This window comes from Hippopotamus amphibius, chromosome 6 (assembly GCF_030028045.1).
Source record: "Hippopotamus amphibius kiboko isolate mHipAmp2 chromosome 6, mHipAmp2.hap2, whole genome shotgun sequence".
NCBI lineage: Eukaryota > Metazoa > Chordata > Mammalia > Artiodactyla > Hippopotamidae > Hippopotamus > Hippopotamus amphibius.
Window position 1 is genome coordinate 106104133 of NC_080191.1, and position 21732 is coordinate 106125864.

At 37.9% G+C, this 21732-nt stretch overlaps 1 protein-coding gene across 1 annotated transcript in view; it reads left to right on the forward strand.

Annotated features, from left to right (window-relative positions):
- Nucleotides 1-21732, forward strand: part of KCNH8 (potassium voltage-gated channel subfamily H member 8) — a 409682-nt gene that overhangs the window by 94480 nt on the left and 293470 nt on the right. The window lies entirely within an intron of this gene.

Genomic DNA, 21732 nt, shown 5'->3' on the forward strand with positions numbered 1-21732 from the left:
CGGATATATAGAACTGTAACCCAGAGGTGGCTTTGGAAAATGATAGAATGGAGTAAAAGTCAATTCAGCTGAAGACGAGGGAAGGAAAACAGAAGAGTGAGAGGAAAAGAGGATCTGAATGGGGTATTGTTGTGGTTTTAGGAACAGACCGAGAGAAAGATGAAGACTTTCTGTAGTCAGAATATGAAGAATTTAATGCTAACCAGAGGAGTTGGACTTTATTCTCAGTCCCTGAAATCAAATGCTAATATGAAAGACAATTTGAGGAGATAAACAGAGTTACAGAATGTTAGAGCAGGAAGGGTCCATAAAAATCCAAACCATTTCTGTACAGATAAGGAAACGGAGGCACAGAGAGGTTAAGTGACCTACGAGGGGTCACATAGAATATCAGTAGCATCATGGGGCCAAAAACTTGTCTGCTGGCTCCTAGCCTAGAAATCCTTTTTATCCCATCACGCTACAGTAGGCTATTCAAAGTCAAAGTCTTCATAGGTACTGCTTCTTGAATACATAGTAGATTGGCCTACTTGTCATTGGTTTTGGCATCCGTTTTTCTCCTAAGGGCTTCTTAGAATAATAGCTTTCTTCCTGATTCTAAATGTGGTTTATATATTCACTATATGTAATAACTTGCCCTTCATATATAAAATTCTTCTTCCAAAAATCGTTGGCTTACTGCATGACTTTTGGAAGGTGATGTGTTTTATTGATGTGGATTTGCAAGTTCCTTGTAATTCTTATCCTCTAGAATAGGCATTCTCATCTATTCTGGAAGTCCTTTTGTTTCTTGGGCTCCCGCATTCATATGTGACAGATTTGGGCAATATTTATGTCCATGACATGGAACTAAAGTTAGCACAAAATTATATGTATACATTTAAGATACTTATGTTATTTTCTCCCATAAAATATTTGTGCTGTTGTGGTAGGTTGGGTGTATGTACCTGCCAGTGATTTAAAGCGAGGCTTATTGTTTGTATATTCATGGTTGTTTATTCTGAATTCAGTGCCTAAGAAAAGTGATACTTTGAGTAAATCATATTGTCAGGAATGGCAATATATACTTTGAAATAACCCTTTTGATTGGAAATTCTTCTTGATGATACAAAGCTTCCTTCAGTCTTGGATGTTCCAATAGTGTAAATTTTAAATACTTATCTTGTAAAGGCATAGCTTGAAAAATGCTTACAGCCTTCATCCTGGAAATATGGATTGTACTGAGCAGTGCATCAGCTACCCGCAGTGTTGGCAGGATGGCTTTGGGAAAGGCAGCACCTACTGTATTTATTTTATAAAATGTCTGCGTATATTTGGTATAATTATATATATTTGTGTGTGTGTGTATGTGTGTGTGTGTGTTGATCAGTACGAGTTGGAATACCCAGAGAGTTTTTGCCTCAACTGTTACAAGGGCGCGCTTGGTATTTTGTGGAGACCAAGACCCTCAAAAGAAGATATAGTTTCTATAATCCTTATCTTGATAAGGCCTTGGCACCGAGAAACTGGATTACATTTGGGAGGCATCATGCTTTATTTAGCGTTAAGGTTTCTGCTTCAACATCTTGTGCGCGAGCGCGCACACACACACACATACACACGACAGTTCACTCTGCAGGAAATGCAGCTGTTAACTTGCTAATGCGCAGACTTTCCAGGCTGTGCTCAACAAAGCTCTAACAGGTGCCATTCACGTGAGACTCCTAGACCAGGGGTCTGAATAACGCCCCCTGCAGCTTTGCATTGCTTTGCAAACGCAGTACTCATCTTAAAATGTTCCCCAGAGATTTTCAATTACAGGAAGCACCACCAGCATGCATGAGATCTGTAGCTTATGTACAGTCTGAGTATCCACAATGTCCTGTTTTCTCATCCCTGAACTTCCACTAGACCACAAGACTTAGGGTCTATTTTAGGAGCTGTGCTTCCTAGTCTTCCCCTGGATTCTTCACTGGGCTCCTTTTGCCTGGACAGATCCAGTGACTCCTTCAAATCCCTGCCTGGAATTTGTTGCTTGCATTTAGGCATAATATAGGAAATATCATTGTCCCCCTCCAGAGCCAACATCACTCTTTGGGTGCCTCAATCTGGTTTTTCTACTAATCTCGAAAACCAGACAAAACATCACCCTCCCTCTGTGTTTCTTCCTTAGCCTCTCTTGTCCTTGATTCTTCTTCCTTTTACTCATTTCTTCCCAACTCAGGCAAAGATTCTGTTCTCTGTAGTATTAGTGATCTGTATCCCCAAATGAGCCTGTCTTTTATTCTCTGCTGATATCACAGAGAAGTGGAGAGGATGGAGAGTAAGATGGTAATGCATGATACTTCTCCCTTATTGAGAACTTTGGCTCCTGGACGTGATTCATTGTCTAGATTGGGAACCACACATACATGAGAACTCAAGAATTTCCAACAATCACTGTGGGTTGTGTTTGAATATGAGTGCTTTATTCTCAGTACAGAACTTGACAGGAGATGCACACAGAGGCACACACAGGTTAGAAGTGGCACAGACATAGAAAGCATATCACCTACCTGCACCCTATGGAGATTAGGCAAAGGAGTTTAGCATAAAATAACAATAACCAAAACTTTTTAAACATCTTGTTTATGCCAGAGACTCAGGGAAACATTCAGTATGTAGTCTGAGAACCAGGTGCTCACAAGGATTCTGAAGTGCAGGTAACTTGCAGCCATCTTGTGATCCCTCAGTGAGCTGAAACACAGTTAAAAATTAGCAGTCAGAATTTGGGTGTGAGTGTGTCTGCATCCAAGGATCTTGTGTTTCCAGGGTACATGATGCCTATGAAAATAAAGATGCTTGAATGGGAGGTGAGCTGCCATGTGGGGCAGCCCCCCAAGCATAATGCTATGCACTTTCATGTACTCCTCATTCAGGCCCCCTGAAAGTCACATGAATGTGGTAGAGGTTGTCCTTCCAGCTTAGACCCCTGAGTGGAGGGAGGAGACTAATTTGCTCAGGATGACACAGCCACAAAGGGAAAAGCCAGAATTTGAATTCAAACAGTGTGACTCTGGTGCAGGGGTCTGGAAATTGCCCTCCGCAGGCCCTGTCTGTCTCATCTTCTGTTTCTGAACAACAGGTGAGTTAAGAATAGTGGTTACATTTTTAAATGATTCAAAAGAATGAAAAGAATATTTCATGACAATACTTGTTTATATATTTTCTATGACTTCTTTCGTGCTATGACAGAGTCGAGTGTGTGTGAGACTAGATGACCCTCAAAGCCTAAAATACTTAGAGTCAGGCCTTTTACAGAAAAAGTGTGCTGATCCCTACTCTAAAACCTACATTCTTAACCTTCAGGCTATACTTTTTCTATTTGATCATGTTAGGTGCATATGGAGTACGATTAGAATTTCTAGATTATTTTACACCATGTGAGAGTTTTAAAATAAAAATAATAATCATCTGGGAACCTTTGTATGAAAATGGCACAGATGTGAAATTTTTAGAGCAGCCCAATGAAACCATAAAATAGATTCTATGTTGTGTTGTAGAAAAATAGGATAAATGTTTTCCTCACACCATTGCTAGCTCTGTGACTCATTAGAAATAATGCATCCCCACTGACAAATAAAATGGAGGTTTATTCATGTTCTACATTACCGGTATATTTAGCTAATTTGTATTATGTGTATTCATCACGTTAGTTTCCAAAATAGATAAAAAAGTAGAACATTAACTGGAAAGTTATGACTAAAGCCTCACACTTACTGGTTTGTCTCATAAGGCCTATGAGAAAGGATAAAGGAATTAGCCTACTGATGAAAAAGACTGATATACAAAATACCTACTGTGTGTCATTCACTTTTATGGGCAATAACTGATTTTATTCCTACACTGTTTTATGGTTCAGGGCCCCAAGGCTTAGAGATAAAGTAACTGCTGTGTGTCATGCAACTAGGTAGTGACAAAGCCAAACCAGACCTTTCAACTCCAAATTTGGTGTCTTCTTATAAAACAAATTCCAAGGCATTTATCATTTCAAGTTTTAAACTAGTCTAGAATTACCTTTTCCAGTGAGACAATCAAATCTCTTTCTAAACGTTGCTCGTTGTTTGATTCTTTTACTTCTGTCTGTTATTAGTTGTTCAGAAGTAGGAAAGTAGTTGAGGAAGTAAATAATATTGCCGTCTATTCATATCTCACACACATAAAAAATAGTTGAAAATGTTCATGCAAAAGAATGTTTTAATAATTTGACAGTTTCAGTGAGTTTTATTCCCAGTTTTTTATAGAAATTGGAGAGAGTACCTTCTTGATTTCTGTGTGTATGACTAATTTTTACTTGTGATTGCTGGGTATCACAATTTTATAGTTGCAAAGGGTAAAAATAGAAGATTAATGAAGTCTAAATAAGCAGTGGACTATTTCACGTTACTCAGAACCAGGTAGCACAGATACCAGACTTGATGATGACAGAAGACAGGTCAGCTACATGGTTTTAGATGGTTGGGATAAAAGGTGACAGCAAAATGCGTAATATGTCAATTGGTTACATGACACCAAAAATTTCACCTTTTTTTGCTTCAAAAAATGTTTTAATTTTGAAATAGATATAATCAGATAAAATCAATGATCATCTCTGAGTCTTTATGTAATATAAACATCTATTCACTTATGCCCAAGAATAAAGAGATTGTTTGCACTTACAAAAATTTCAAACTTTGATGAAATCAGGGTCCATATGAATATTATGTATTGTGTATGTATCTTTTAAAAGGCTCACCTCCTGTGGGCATGCAATTTGGCACAGTGCTTTTGTTCTTTGGAAAGCAATTTTACAATATGTGCCAGGAGTTTTAGAAATGTTCTTAACCTTTGAGCCAAAACTTTTAACTTCCAGGAATTTGCCTTAGGACAAATGTGAAAGATGTCCATTACTATGTTAGTTAAGGAGTGAAAATTTTTAAATAATCTGAACACACAAGTGTAAGAAGATGTGTAACGAACGAAAGTATATCCAAAGCATGAACTAGCTTGCAATCAGTAACATGATGTTCCAAATATATATTTACTATCATGGGGAAAACATATTAACTGAAAATGATGGATTCAATCTTTTAAATTGATTATATTTCAATATAAAATATGCACATGCACTTTCAAGATGACACTGATCAAATTGTATTGCATTTTCCTTTCTATTTATACATGTTCCCCATTTGATGATACATAATTTGAGGGCAAGGATTGTTTTATTCAGTATATTTCTCATTATACATAATGCTTGGGATGTTGTAGACAATCTACAACTTCTTTTGAATGAATAAGAAAGGTGAAAGAACATGATCTGGTTGTCTTTATATAAATTATCTTTTTTACATGTTGCATTTTACTTAGTACTTCATTATGTATACAATCAGAACAGATCATTTTAAAAGTAATAGTAAATTTATATTTTAGAAAAGAAAGATGATATCTTTTCTCCAGAACTTCTGGTAGCTTAGATATTATTGTGAAATGGTTCTTTGTAATTTGGCTCTAGTTTAAATAACCCTCTCTTAATGGGCCAACCTACAAGATTGGATCTGTTGCTTGGCTTCCTTGCTACCCGAGGGTATTCTTTTACAGAATGAAAGTACCCAACAATGCAATGCTGAATCATTATTAGCTCTAATTTGGGAGATTGTGCCTTGAGATAATGGGTGCTTGGGGTCTGATTCTGTGAATGCTACTTACTTTAGGCTTTTGTTTCATCAAAGGATCTCATCTTCATTCCCAAACATTCCTTTTGTCCCAGAATCATCTTCCACCTGCTTTTGCCAGGTAAATACAGCTCTGCCCAAGATATTAAATCAATACATCAAATTAATTGCAATGAGTTGAGACCTGACACCCAAAGTGAATATATAATACCTAGATCAAATCAGAGGTCACTGCTGAATTGCTTTTAAAATCTTTGAATTATACATTTGAGATGTTTGCTGCTGTATCTCAGTTGGAATTTGTTTTTTGCAAGAGAATCATTGAGAGGAATTAGTGCTACAGAATTTTTTGTTTTGTTTTTTAAAGAAAAATACATGGTCAAATGGGAGCCTCTCTCATGATCGGCAAACAAAACACACCCCACAGGTTTATTAACTTCAATCAATAGATTGCAAATGTCCTAATGTAACTGCAATACGTCATCTTTGTTTGCTTGCCAAGAAGATAATCTGACTCCTGGTTTTACTTCCCAACCATATTCTTCACTCAGACTTTAGAACTGAAAATCTCCCAACAATTTCAGCAGAGGGGTTTTTAATATAGAAAGATTTGAGCTACAAGAAAATCAAATGTCCCATCTAACAAAGGAGAGTTGCCATCTGCATGTGCTGTGAAGGCCCAGCTCACCATTGACCTCCCAGTTCATCTTATGCTTCAATTTCCAGGCTCACATAGAATTCAGAGATGATCTACAATAGCCTCTAGGGTGATTTTGTGAAAATTAGAAAAAGGTACACCTGTTGGGAAGATCAATTTGAAAAAGGGACCTCCTGGGGTAGACTAAGTAGCACCTCCGGCACAAGGTTGATCACCAGCCCCCTGCCACCTCTTTGCTTGGTATCCTTTGTGAAGTGTGCAAATGCACAGCTCTGGATGGCGGCCCTGGGTAAAGGATGAGTGAGGATTGTGTAGAACATTTGAGAGATACTGTGTGAAAGGAACACATCCAAATCTCAATTGGCATGGGTCATATGGTTTAGGAATCTACAGGTCTCTTAGAAATAGTTTTTGAATATTTCGGAAAACACCAGTCCTGCTCATTCCAAATCCAGAAAGCATGAGTAACAGCCTATTTTGATGTATTACCAGTATTTCACCTGCAAAATGGCAGTTTTCTGTTGTTCAATCTAAATAGTTCATCCTGTCAGCAGCACCTGGCCATTTTCTGATGTTCTGATTACAAATGCTATTTGTCTCTTATCCTTACACCTCATGCCTTGCTCTCCTTTCTCCATATATAAACCAAGCTGGAATCTTAAGTGGCTGCCGTCTCTACCTGGCCCTGTTAACTCTTGATACTACTGAAAACAGTTTTGACTTAATATTACCATTACTGTCAGCACCTTGAGTGGGTGCCAGCTTCAGGACACCATAGTAGGCGACGGATTTTTTGTAGGTAGACAGTGTGTAGCAGAAGAGTCACCAGCAGCATTTGCTAATTATACTTAGAAAATAAAAATTGTTGGATTAATTGCTGTAAATATTTTATAGAATACATATACAGTTTTTGTAGGTTCTAATGTTCAGTTATAATCTAGCTGTTTGTATGAAATAAATGAATTCTTGTCTCCTAAGAGAAAGATTATTCCAAAGACATACAGATGGCCAACAGGTATATAAAAAGATGCTCAATATTGCTAATTATTAGAGAAATGCAAATCAAAACTACAATGAGGTATCACCTCACATCAGTCACAATGGCTATCATTAAAAAGTTGACAAATAATAAATAGTGGAGAGGATGTGGAAAAAAGGGAACTCTTCTATGCTGTTGGTGGGAATATAAATTGTTTTAGCCCCTGTGGAGAACAGCATGGAGGTTCCTTAAGAAACTAAAAACAAAGTTGCAATATGATCCAGGGATCACACTCCTGAGCATATATCTGGGGAAAACTCTAATTCGAAAAGATACATGCACCCTAATGCTCATAGCATCACTATTTACAATAGCCAAGACATGGAAGCAACCTAAATGTCCATCAACAGATGAATGGATAAAGAAGATGTGGTATGTATACACAATGAAATATTAGTCATAAAAAAGAATGAAATAATTCTACTTGCAGCAACATGGACGGACCTAGAGATGATCATAATAAGTGAAGTCAGATGGAGAAAGACAAATACCATATGATATCACTTATATGTGGAATCTAAAAAAATGATACAAATGAACTTATTTACAAAACAGAAATAGACTCACAGACATAGGAAACAAACTTATGGTTACCAAAGGAGATAGTGGTGGGGGTGGGATAAATTGGGAGTTTGGGGTTAACAGACACACACTACTATATATAAAATAGATAAACAAGGACCTACTGTATAACACAGGGAACTATATTCAATACCTTATAATAAACTATAATGGAAAAGAATTTGAAAAAGAATATGTATATATATGTGTATATGTATATATACACACACATATATATATCTGAATCGATACTTTGTATACCTGAAACTAACACAGCATTGTAAACCAACTATACCTCGATTTGAAAAAATAAAAAAGAAAGGTTATTGAATTTACTATTAAAAATGTAAGATAACAGAAGGAGGAAGACTCCAGATGGCAGGATAGGAAGGTCATCAATGCACTTCCTCCCAAGGATAAAACAAATCTACAACTACATATGGGATAACTCCCTTGAAAAAGGACCTGAAAGTAGAGCCTCCACAACAAAGAGACAGGTAGGAGAGGCAGAGATAAGGTCTCACCAAGGAGAAAACCACACCCCAGCTGTGGCAATCCACATTGAGAGGGATCTCAAAAGTGTGCATCTTTGCCCTGAGGAGCAAGGAATTCAAGTTCCACATCAGGAACCCCAACTCCTAGATCCTGCACAGAAGAGATGAGCCCCCAAAACACCTGGCTTTGAAAACCAACAGGAATACATCCAGGAAAAGTATAGAACTGCAGGGAATGGAAAACCTAGTCTTAAAAAGCTTGCACACAGACACACTTGACCCAAAAACCAGTGCAAAAATACCAGACTGAAAAGCACAAGGACATAAGTGAAGGGAACCCATTTACTAATTTTGAAGCATTTGCTGGAGAGGCAGTACCCAGGTGGGAACTTTCCAGGGTACTGAGTCACTGCTGGAAACCAGTTTTATCATCTCAGGCTGCACTGTTTCAGAGTTCTCCCTCTACTCTGTTAGTGCCAGTGGGTGTGCCTTGCTGAGAGCTCTCCTTACCCTTGTGCCTTTGCCAGGGCTCACAGCTGGGTGAGCAGTGTTCCCACAGTGAGTCTGGGGGCCAGCCCTGCCTAGCATTATGCTGCAGCAGTAGCCCCGGCCCCATCACTATTGGAGGACACACACAGCACACATAGGGGACACTCCTAGAGTGCCTGGTTCTGGTGGCCAGGCGGGATTGCATTTCTGAGCCCCACTTATTTCCTCAATAAGGCCAATTATTTAAGAATGGGAATGATCGCTGATTTACTTAATATGTAGAAACAAACAGAGAATTAAGCAAAATAAGGAGATAGAGGAATATGTTTCAATCAAAAGGACAGGACAAAACTTCAGAAAAAGAACTAAATGAAACCAAGATAAGCAATCTACCTGATAAAAACTCAAAATAATGGTAATAAAGATGCTCACTGAACCTGAGAGAGGAGTGTATGAACACAGTGGGAAGTTCAACAAAGAGACAGAAAATATAAGAAAGTACCAAACAGAAGTTATAATTGTCCTGAAAAATACACTGAAGGGTTAAAAAACAGACTGGATGAGGTAGAAGAGTGAATCAGTGACCTGGAAGACAGAACATTGGAATTCACTGAGAGAGCAGAAAAATGAAAAAAAAAAAAAAAATTAAATAAAAATAAAAATACTTTAAGGGACCTTTTGGACAACACCAAGCAGAATAACGTTTACATTATAGAGGCCCCAGAAGGAGGAGAGAGAGAAAGGACAAGAAAAAATTTGAACAAATAATGGCTGTAAAATTCCACAATCTGGGGAAGGAAACAGACCTCCAGGTCCAGGGAGCCCAGATGTTCCAAATAAGACGAACCCAAAGACACACACACACCAAGACACATCATAATTAAAGCAGTAAAAGTTAAAGGGAGGATCCTAAAAGCAGCAAAAGAAAAGTAACTTGTTACATACAAGGAAAATCTTATAAAGCTACCACAGATATTTCAGCAGAAACTTTACAGGGTATAAGAGAGTGATGTGACACATACAAAGTGCTGAAAACAAAAACATTCCGACATAGAATTCTCTACCCAGCAAGGTTATCATTCAGAATTAAAGGAGAGAGAAAGAGTTTTCCAGACAAGCAAAACTAGAGAAGTTCATTACCACTAAAGCCTGACAAGAAATGCTAAAGGTACTTCTAAGGGCACTAATTAGCAACAATAAAAAAAACCATGAAAGTAAAAATATCATTGGTAAAGGTAGTTGTGTAATAAAGGTAGTGATTAGTCACTTATAGAACTGATATGAAGTTCAAAAGATGAAAGTAGTAAAAATAACTACAACTACAATAATTAGTTAAGGGATACACAAAATACAAAGATGAATAATGTGATATCAAAACATAGATCATTGGAGGAGGGGTGTAGTAAAAATTTTGAGTTTTAGAATGCACTCAAGCTTGCTATCAACTTAAAGTAGACTGTTAAGTATATAGCCTGTTATATGTGAACATGATTGTAACCACAAAGCAAAAGCCTATAGTAGATACACAAAGGATGAGAGAGGAACGTAACCATAACACTAAAGGAGAGGAACTGAGAAAACAGCTAGAAAACAATTAACATAATGGCATAGGGTATGTACCTATCAATAATTATTTTAAGTGTAAATGGACTAAATTCACTAATGAAGACATAGAGGGGCTGAATGGATTTTTTTTTAAGTCATATGTATATGCTGCCTAAAAGAGATTTACTTCAAAAAAAGAAAGAATGAAAGTGAAGGGATGGGAAAAGATATTCCATGCAAATAGAAATAAAAAAAGAAAGATAGAGTAGCTATTCTCCAATGAAGTCCTCTGGTAATGGACTTTTGTTCTTTGGGAAAATTTAATTAATGCTTCAATCTCCTTACTAGTAATTGGTCTATTTGGTTTTTCTATTTCTTCATGATCCAGTCTTGGATGATTGTATGTTTTTAGGAATTATCCTTTTCTTCTAAGTTGTCCAATTTATTGGTTGGTAATTCTTCATTAAAATCTCATAATCCTTTGTGTTTTTGTGGTATCAGTTGTGACATCTTTTTCATTTCTGATTTTATTTATTTGAGTCCATGTGACAACATGGATGGACCTTGAAGATATTATGCTATGTGAAATAAATGACATGGAGAAAGACAAATACTGTTTGATTTCACTCCTATGTGGATTTCAAAAAACCAAAAGAAACAAAGTAAAACTAAACAAACTTAGAGATACAGAGATCAGATTAGTGGTTACCAGAAGATTAGGGGATGGAGGAAAATGAGTAAAGAGGGTCAACTCTGTGGTAGTGGATGTTAACTAGACTTGTGGTGGTGATCAGTTTGTAGTGTATACAGATGTTGAATTATAGTTCCATACACCTGAAACATATATGTAAGATAAAAATGAACGTTGAGAAACTGGCACTTATGTGCTTTGCTTCATTGTTTATCGTAAGTGAAAGGAGGCAGGGAGGATATTAAATAGCCATCCTTAGAGGAATAGATAGACTGTGATATAAGCCTACAGTAGAGTAGTTAAAATGAAACAATTAGATATACATTTATCAACGTGGATCAATCTCAAAAACAAAATTTACTGGGAATGGGGGAACAGATTTCAAAATGATCCATCAAGAATGATACAATTTTTTGTAAATTTTAGAAACACATAAAACTTTTCTGTATGCTATTTAAATACACACAAAAATATGATGGAAACATAAAAACAAAGATGAGTTGGATACATGTCCACTGCAGAATTATGTGTGCTTCTGGGGAAGGATGAGAGGGATTAGCATTGAGGAAGACAAGTCAACTGCATCTCTAACGTTGTTAAATGAAAAATTAATGTGGAAAGATTTTAATATTCATTCATTCTGGAGGATATGTACCTAGGTGTTGTTCACATTGCTCCCTTTACTTTTTATGTTTGAATATTTAATAATACAAACCATACAGCAATGATCATCTATGTAAGTCTGTTGTAACACAGTCCCACACTTCCCAGTATAACAAACATGAGAATCTATTAATAGTATAATAATGGCTCCATAGATTCTCCAGAGGGATTTTGACTTCCGTAGCTCTCTAGTGTGGAATACCAAGGCTGTAGAAACTTCTTAGAAATTGCTTGTCTCTCTCTGAATCATTTGAGAAGTCTTCCTTTGTGTGAGGTTAGGTCTGTGCAACTCTTTGTTTAACAACAACAAGAAAGGTGTGAATAGACGTATCTTGATAAATCACATACTATCCTTTTCTTCTCTCACCCTTTACTTAGTCCCCTCTCCAACCTGTTAACCTTTTGCTGGGGAGGGAGGCGAACTGGAAAACACTGTGATGTGTGGTGTGTGTTTGCATCTGTTGAAGGTGGGGTAAGGGGCCACTGGTTAAAAGCTGATATGTAACAGATGGCCAACAAACACATGAAAAGGTGCTCAACATCACTAATCATCAGAGAAATGAAAGTCAAAGCCACAATGAGGTATCACCTCACACAGGTCAGAATGGCCATCATCAAAAAATCTAGAAACAGCAAATGTTGGAGAGGATGTGGAGGAAAGGGAACTCTCCTGCACTGTTGGTGGGAATGTAACAGCCACTATGGAAAACAGTTTGGAGGTTCCTTAAAAAACTAAAAATAGAACTATCATATGATCCAGTAATCCCACTACTGGGCATATACCCAGAGAAAACCATAATCCAAAAAGAAAGAGGTACCGTAATGTTCATTGCAGCACTATTTACAATAGCCAGACATGGAAGCAACCTAAATGCCCATCAACAAATGAATGGATACAGAAGATGTGGCATATATATACAATGGAATATTACTCAGCTATTAAAAGGGATGAGATGGAGCTATATGTAATGAGGTGGATAGACCTAGAGTCTGTCATACAGAGTGAAGTAAGCCAGAAAGAGAAAAACAAATATTGTATGCTAACTCATATATACGGAATCTAAAAAAAAAAAAAAAAAAAAGTTACTGATGAACCCAGTGACAGGACAGGAATAAGGATGCAGATGCAGAGAATGAACTGGAGGACACAGGGCTGGGGGGGCGAGGGTGAAGGGGAAGCTAGGACGAAGTGAGAGAGTAGCATAGATATATATACATATACTACCAGCTGTAAAATAGATAGCCAGTGGGAAGTTGCTGTATAATAAAGGGAGTTCAACTCGATGATGGATGATGCCTTGGAGGGCCGGGACGGGGAGGGTGAGGGGGACTCACGGGAGGGAGGGCATATGGGAATATGTGTATAAATACAGCTGATTCACTTTGGTGTACCTCATAAGCTGGTACAAGAGTGTAAAGCAATTATATTCCAATAAAGGGCTTAAAAAAAAAAAGCTGCTATGTAAGAGAGACAGAAAAACTAAGACTGGAGAAAACTAGTTTGTGATTCTTCTAGTGTTTTGGAAAAGCACTCGTGAGATTTCTCCTTTACTCTCATACTGCACTTCACTCTGATACCAAATGTGTGGGTTTTTCTACACATGAAGCAATTCAGCTGCAGCAACTGGATGTTATACAACTTAGCATCAGACCCCAGAGGTTGAGGGCTCAGTCCACAAGACTGCCCCTGCCTCCACACTTCAGATGCCAATCCCAAAGTCCTGGTTGTCACCTGTTCTTCTGACTCAGAGACTGCTATTTGAACCCTCCTTGGGTTCAGTTAATTTGCTAGACGGTTACAGAGCTCAGGAAAACATTTGACATCCTATATTATCTGTTTAGTATAAAAGATGTAACTCAGGAACAGCCTGATGGAAGAGATGCAGAGGGTGCAGAGCGTCCATCCCCTCCTGGTGAGCCGCTCTCCCAGCACCTCCTCGGTGCCCCAACCCCAAATCGCTTTCAATCCAGCCCTTTCGGGTTTCTATGGAGGCATCATAATGTAGACATGATTGATTAAATCATTAGCACTTGGTGATTGGTTCAACCTCCAGCTCCTCTCCCGTCCCTTGAGGTGGGGGTGGGGCTGAACGTCCCAACCATCTAATCAAGTGTTTGGCTCCACCACCAACCAGCCCCCATCCTTAGGAACTTTCTGAAAGTCACCTCATTAACAAACTCAGGTGTGGTTGAAAGGGGCTTATTATGAATAACAAGGCACCCCCTCACATTTATCTCTCCTTTCGTCTTTTTTTTTTTTCTTTTTAAAATTTATTTGACCACGTCGGGTCTTAGTTGCAGCACGTGGGATCTTCGTTGAGGCACACAGAATCTTTCATTGTAGAGTACAGGCTCTTCCTTGCGGCATGTGGGCTGCTTCTCTCTAGTTGTGGCACATGGGTTCCAGAGCGCGTGGGGTCTGTAGTTTGCATCACGTAGGCTCTCTAGTTGAGGCTCGTGAGCTCAGTAGTTGTGGCACATGGGCTTAGTTGCACCGCGGCATGTGGGATCTTTGTTCCACAACCAGGGATTGAATCCATGTCCCCTGCATTGCAAAGCGGATTCTTTACCACTGGGCCAGCTGGCGATTTTTTTTTTATATAAATTTATTTATTCTATTTATTTTATTTTTGGCTGTGTTGGGTCTTCGTTGCTGCACATGGGCTTTCTCTGGTTGTGGTGAGCAGGGGCTACTCTTTGTCACGGTGCTCACCTTTCATCTTTATCACTGGAGCTATTTCACTTTGGAGTTATTTGAGATCAAATATTATAACAAAAGATTATCTCATTGCTCTTATTGTTTCAGAAATTACAACAGTTTTAGGAGCTTTGTTCTAGGAAGACCAAATATATATTTGTTATTATAAATCACAATATCACATAGGGAATTAGGTAAAACTATTAAACTCTAACCATTGTATAGGCCCATTTCTCAGAATCCAACAAATGAAGATATAGTATAACTTTGAGATGAGGCAGTTCATAAAATTATTCACCTAACTGCAGGCTTATAATGGCATAGTCCCTATTAATAGGTGTTCCCATAGAACATGACTAAATGGAGATATCTAAGATAAGACAAGAAAAAAGATAAAGGAGTAAGTTCTATTATTATTATTATTTAGCTTAATTTTTTTTGGCTGCATTGGGTCTTTGTTGCTGTGCATGGGCTTTCTCTAGTTGTGGTGAGTGGGGGCTACGCTTCAATGCAGTGCTTGGGCTTCTCATTGCAGTGACTTCTTTTGTTGTGGAGCACAGGCTCTAGACATGTGGGCTTCAGTAGTTGTAGCACTCAGGCTCAGTAATTGTGGTTCGTGGGCTCTAGAGCGCAGGCTCAGTAATTGTGGTGCATGGGCTCAGTTGCTCCACAACATGTGGGATCTTCCCGGACAAGGGAAGGCGGATTCTCAACCACTGCACCACCAGGGAAGTCCCAAGGAGTAAGTTTTGTTTTGTTTTGTTTTTTAATTAATTAATTTATTTATTATTTTTTGGGGGGTACACCAAGTTCAATCATCTGTTTTTATATATATATCCCCGTATTCCCTCCCTTCCTTGACTCCACCCCCCCCCTCGAGTCCCCCCCACCCTCCCCACCCCAGTCCTCTAAGGCATCTTCCATCCTCAAGTTGGACTCCCTTTGTTATACAACAACTTCCCACTGACTATTTTACAGTTGGTAGTATATATATGTCTGTGCTACTCTCTCGCTTCGTCTCAGCTTCCCCTTCACCCCCGCCCCCTCCCAAACCTCGAGTTCTCCTGTCCATTCTCTGTATCTGCGACCTTGTTCTTGTCACTGAGTTCATCAGTACCATTTTTAGATTCCATAATATTTGTCTTTCTCTTTCTGACTTACTTCACTCTGTATGACAGACTCTAGGTCTATCCACCTCATTACATATAGCTCCATCTCATCGCTTTTTATAGCTGAGTAATATTCCATTGTATATATATGCCACATCTTCTGTATCCATTCATTTGTTGATGGGCATTTAGGTTGCTTCCATGTCCTGGCTATTGTAAATAGTGCTGCAATAAACATGATGGTACAAGTTTCTTTTGGGATTATGGTATTCTTTGGGTATATGCCCAGTAGTGGGATTACTGGATCATATGGTAGTTCTATTTGTAGTTTTTTAAGGAACCTCCAAATTGTTTTCCATAGTGGCTGTACCAACTTACAGTCCGACCAACAGTGCAAGAGAGTTCCCTTTTCTCCACACCCTCTCCAACATTTGTTGTTTCCAGATTTTGTGATGATGGCCATTCTGACTGGTGTGAGGTGATACCTCATTGTGGCTTTGACTTTCATTTCTCTGATGATTAGTGATGTTGAGCATCTTTTCATGTGTGTGTTGGCCATCTGTATGTCTTCTTTGGAGAAATGTCTATTTAGGTCTTCTGCCCATTTGTGGATTGGGTTATTTGCTTTTTTGGTATTAAGCTTCATGAGCTGCTTGTATATTTTGGAGGTTAATCCTTTGTCCGTTGTTTCATAGGCAATTATTATTTCCCATTCTGAGGGTTGCCTTTTAGTCTTGTTATGGTTTCTTTTGCTGTGCAAAAGCTTTTAAGTTTCATGAGGTCCCATTCGTTTATTCTTGATTTTATTTCCACGATTCTAGGAGGTGGGTCAAAAAGGATGCTGCTTTCATGTATGTCATAGAGTGTTCTGCCTATGTTTTCCTCGAGGAGTTTTATAGTGTCTGGCCTTACATGTAGGTCTTTAATCCATTTGGAGTTTATTTTTGTGTATGGTGTTAGAAAGTGTTCTAATTTCATTCTTTGACACGTTGCTGTCCAATTTTCCCAGTACCACTTATTGAAGAGGCTGTCTTTTTTCCATTGTATATTTGTGCCTCCTTTGTCAGAGATAAGGTTCCCATATGTGTTTGGGCTTACTTCTGAGTTCTCTATTCTATTCCATTGATCTTCCTTTCTCTTTTTGTGCCAGTACCATACTGTCTTGATCACTATGGCCTTGTAGTATAGTTTGAAGTCAGGAAGCCTGATTCTACCAACTCCATTTTTCCTTCTCAAGATGGCTTTGGCTATTCAGGGTCTTTTGCGTTTTCATACAAATCTTAAGATTTCTTGCTCTAGTTCTGTGAAAAATGCCATTGGTAATTTAATCGGGATTGCATTGAATCTGTAAATTGCTTTGGGTAGTACAGTCGTTTTCACAATGTTGATTATTCCAATCCAGGAATATGGTATGTCCCTTCATCTGTTTGTGTCATCTTTGATTTCTTTCATCAATGTCTTAAAGTTTTCTGCATACAGATCTTTTGCCTCCTTAGGCAGGTTTATTCCTAGATATTTTATTGTTTATGTTGCAATGGTGAACGGGAGAGTTTCCTTAATTTCTCTTTCTGCTCTTCCGTTGTTAGTGTATAGGAATGCAAGAGATTTCTGTGCATTAATTTTGTATCCTGCTACTTTACTAAACTCATCAATGAGTGCTAGCAGTTTTCTGGTAGAGTCTTTAGGGTTTTCTATATATAATATCATGTCATCTGCAAAGAGTGACAATTTTACTTCTTCTTTTCCAATTTGGATTCCTTTGATTTCTTTTTCTTCTCTGATTGCTGTGGCTAAAACTTCCAAAACTATGTTGCATAGTAATGATGAGAGTGGACACCCTTGTCTTGTTCCTGTTCTTAGAGGGAATTCTTTCAGTTTTTCTCCATTGAGAACGATGTTGGCTTTTGGTTTCTCATATATGGCTTTTATTATGTTGAGGTAATTTCCTTCTATGCCCATTTTCTGGAGAGTTTTTATCATAAATGGATGTTGAACTTTGTCAAAAGCTTTTTCTGCATCTATTGAGATGATCATATGGTTTTTATCCTTCAATGTGTTGATATGATGTATCACGTTGATTGATTTGCATATATTGAAGAATCCTTGCATCCCAGGGATAAACCCCACTTGATCATAGTGTATGATTTTTTTCATGTGCTGTTGGAGTCTGTTAGCTAGTATTTTGTTGAGGATTTTTGCATCTATATTCATCAGTGATATTGGTCTGTAGTTTTCTTTTTTTGTGACATCTTTGCCTGGTTTTGGTATCAGGGTGATGGTAACCTCGTAGAATGAGTTTGGGAGTGTTCCGCCTTCTGCAATATTTTGGAAGAAACTTTGAGAAGGATAGGTGTTATCTCTTCTTGAAATGTTTGATAGAATTCGCCCGTGAACCCACCTGGTCCTGGGCTTTTGTGTGTTGGGAGATTTTTAATCACTGCCTCAATTTCTGTACTTGTCATTGGTCTGTTCATGGTTTCTATTTCTTCCTGGTTCAGTCTTGGAAGATTGTATTTTTCTAAGAATGTATCCATTTCTTCCAGGTTATCCAATTGATTGGCATATAGTTGCTTGTAGTAGTCTCTCATGATGTTTTGTATTTCTGAGGTGTCCGTTGTGACTTCTCCTTTTTCATTTCTAATTCGGCTGATTTGCATCTTCTCCCTTTTTTTCTTGATGAGTCTGGCTAATGGTTTATCAATTTTGTTAATCTTCTCAAAGAACCAGCTTTTAGTTTTATTGATTTTTGCTATGGTTTCCTTCCTTTCTTTTTCATTTATTTCTGCTCTGATCTTTATGATTTCTTTCCTTCTGCTCACTTTGGGGTTTCTTTGTTCTTCTTTTTCAAATTGTTTGAGGTGTAAGGTTAGGTTGTTTATTCGATAATTTTCTTGTTTCTTAAGGTAGGACTGTATTGCTATAAACTTCCCTCTTAGAACTGCTTTTGCTCCGTCCCATAGTTTTTGGGTTGTTGTGTTTTCTTTGTCTTTTGTTTCTAGATATTTTTTGATCTCCTCTTTGATTTCTTTAGTGATTTCTTGGTTGTTTAAGAGTGAATTGTTTAGCTTCCATGTGTTTGTACTTTTTGCAGTTTTTTTCCTGTAATTGATATCTAGTCTCATGGCGTTGTGGTCTGAGAAGATGCTTGATATGATTTCAATTTTCTTGAATTTGCTGAGGTTTGATTTGTGACCCAAGATGTGATCTATCCTGGAAAATGTTCCGTGTGCACTTGAGAAGAAAGTGTAGTCTGTCAGTTTTGGATGGAATGTCCTATAAATATCAATGAAGTCGAGATGGTCTAATGTGTCATTTAAAGCTTGTGTGTCTTTATTGATTTTCTGTTTGGATGATCTGTCCATTGATGTAAGTGGGGTGTTCAAGTCTCCCACTGTTATTGTGTTCCTGTCGATGTCCCCTTTTATAGCTGTTAGCATTTGCCTTATGTATTGAGGTGCTCCTATATTGGGGGCATAGATATTTACCATTGTGATATGTTCTTCTTGAATGGATCCCTTGATCATGATGTAGTGACCTTCCTTGTCTCTTTTAATAGTCTTTACTTTCAAGTCTAATTTGTCTGATATGAGTATTGCTACTCCAGCTTTCTTTTGACTTCCATTTGCATGGAATATCTTTTTCCATCCCTTTACTTTCAGTCTATATGTATCCCTTGGTCTGAAGTGGGTTTCTTGTAGGCAGCATAGAGAAGGGTCTTGTTTTTGTATCCATTCAGCCAGTCTGTGTCTTTTGGTTGGAGCATTGAATCCATTTACATTTAAAGTGATTATTGACATGTGTGTTCCAATGACCATTTTCTGAATTGTTTTGGGTTTGTATTTGTAGGTGTTTTCCTTTTCTTGTGTTTCCTACTTAGAGAAGTTCCTTTAGCACTTGTTGTAAGGCTGGTTTGGTGGTGCTGAATTCTCTTCACTTTTGCTTGTCTGGAAAGCTTTTGATTTCTCCCTCAAATCTGAATGAGATTCTTGCTGAGTAGAGTATTCTTGGCTGTAGGTTTCTCTCTTTCAGGACTTTCAGGATATCCTGCCATTTCCTTCTGGCCTGCAGAGTTTCTTTGGAAAGGTCAGCTTTTATCCTTATGGGTTTTCCCTTATATGTTGTTTGTTGCTTTTCTCTTGCTGCTTTTAATATTTTTTCTTTGTGTTTAATTGTTGTTAGTTTGATTAGTATGTGCCTTGGTGTATTTCTCCTTGGGTTTATTCTGTATGGGACTCTCTGTGCTTCTTGGACTTGGTTAATTATTTCCTTTCCCATGTTGGGGAAGTTTTCCACTAGAACCTCTTCAAATATTTTCTCAGACCCTTTCTTGTTTTCTTCTTCTTCTGGGATGCCTATGATTCGAATGTTGGTATGCTTAATGTTATCACTGAGGTCTCTGAGACTGTCTTCTATTCTTTTTATTCTTTTTTCTTTTTCCTGCTCTGTGTCATTTATTTCCCCCATTCTATCTTCCAACTCACTTATTCGTTCTTCTGCCTCAGTCATTCTGCTGGTTATAGCATCGAGTATTTTTAATTTCAATTATTTTGTTATCCATTGCTGTTTGTTTTTCTGAGTTCTTATGAACTGTTTCTTGTACTTTCTCTATTTTGTTATCGAGATTTTGTATCATTTTTACTATCATTACTCTAAATTCTTTTCCAGTTATTTTTCCTATTTCCTCCTCATTTATTTGGTCTTGTGGGTTTTTTCCTGCTCCCTTGCCTGCATGGTGTTTCTTTGTTTCCTCATGGTTGTCCAAACTTTTGGGGTTGCTTGTCCTGGCGATAGAGGTGTTTATAGAAGACTGTCCAAGCCTCAGACTAATGTCTAAGTATTGGATTAAACAAATATTAAGTCTAGGAAACACATACATGTATAAGACACACAATTACTGAATCTGTTAGGACATAAGGCTCTAGAAAGACCTGACAGAACCCCAGTGTGCTATCAGATATTCAAAGAGAAACCCAACAGAAATTGACAACTGAAACAGAACAAATCAGAGACAAAAGCAAAAGCAAACAAACAAACAAATAACACCTTACACATACAAACATTAATCCAGGGAGATTTTGTAAGCTAGGATCAAATATAGAAAAGAGCCAGAGTACCAGCAGAGAGAATGGAGATTCTCAGAATGTAATTAGACAAGTGTACTAAGAACTAACATAAAAACAAAAACCTAATATTAAATACCAAGGCGGTGCGTCATCTGGAGAATAGAGAAAGGAGTCTGAGCAGATCGATAGTGTTGCTTATAAGTATATTAAGATAAAATAAACTTAAAATGGCTGGAAGAAAGGGGAACAGAAGAGCGTAATGTGGTTGGAAATATGCAAATAAAAAGAAAGGAATAGAAATGTATAAAAGATAGGGATGAAAGGAGAGTATGAGAGATATATTGTCCATACTACCAAAAACTTAGCTAGATATAGAGGTATATAAAAAGGCAAAAAAATAAAAATAAAAAATAAAAAATAAACAATATCATTAAAAAATTATGTTATAAAACTTGTAGATCTCTTAGGGCTAAGATCGTATTTAATAAAGAAAAAAAAAAAGCGAGAGAAAAAGAAAAAAAAAAGGAAAAAAAAAATCCAGAACTGATCCCAGAATGGACCAGTTCAATAGGAATTGATACTAATATTTCTGTTTCCTTAGAGTCTCAGCTGTAAGTGTCCTTCTCCTCGCCTTGAGTTTTTTTGCATTACTCTGTGACCAGCAGAGGTTCCTTTATTGTTCCTCTGTAAGCGTTGCTGTGTGGGGAGGGAGAGGGTACAATAGTGGCTCCTTCTCCTGGGAGTGAGTGAGCAGTGGCGCACTGTTGTTTCAGTCGGGCTTGGAGGTGCCTGTTGCAGAGTGAAGCCGGTGGCTCAGGAGTAAACAGAAAGTCTTAGAGTTGGCCTCTCTTGGGTTTTTGTTTTTGTTTTTGTTGTTTTTTTTTTTTTTTTTCTAGGCAGCCTCCCTGCTGCTGGCTTTCCAAGGAGTTTTAATCTAGCCCCGCCCGAGTGCCTGAGGGTGTTTTTTATCCCTGAGCGCCTTAGGTGGCCCACGGGGCGTCTCTCCACTGCCTGTTGCAGAGAAGCGGAAAGAGAGAGAGAGGCTATGCC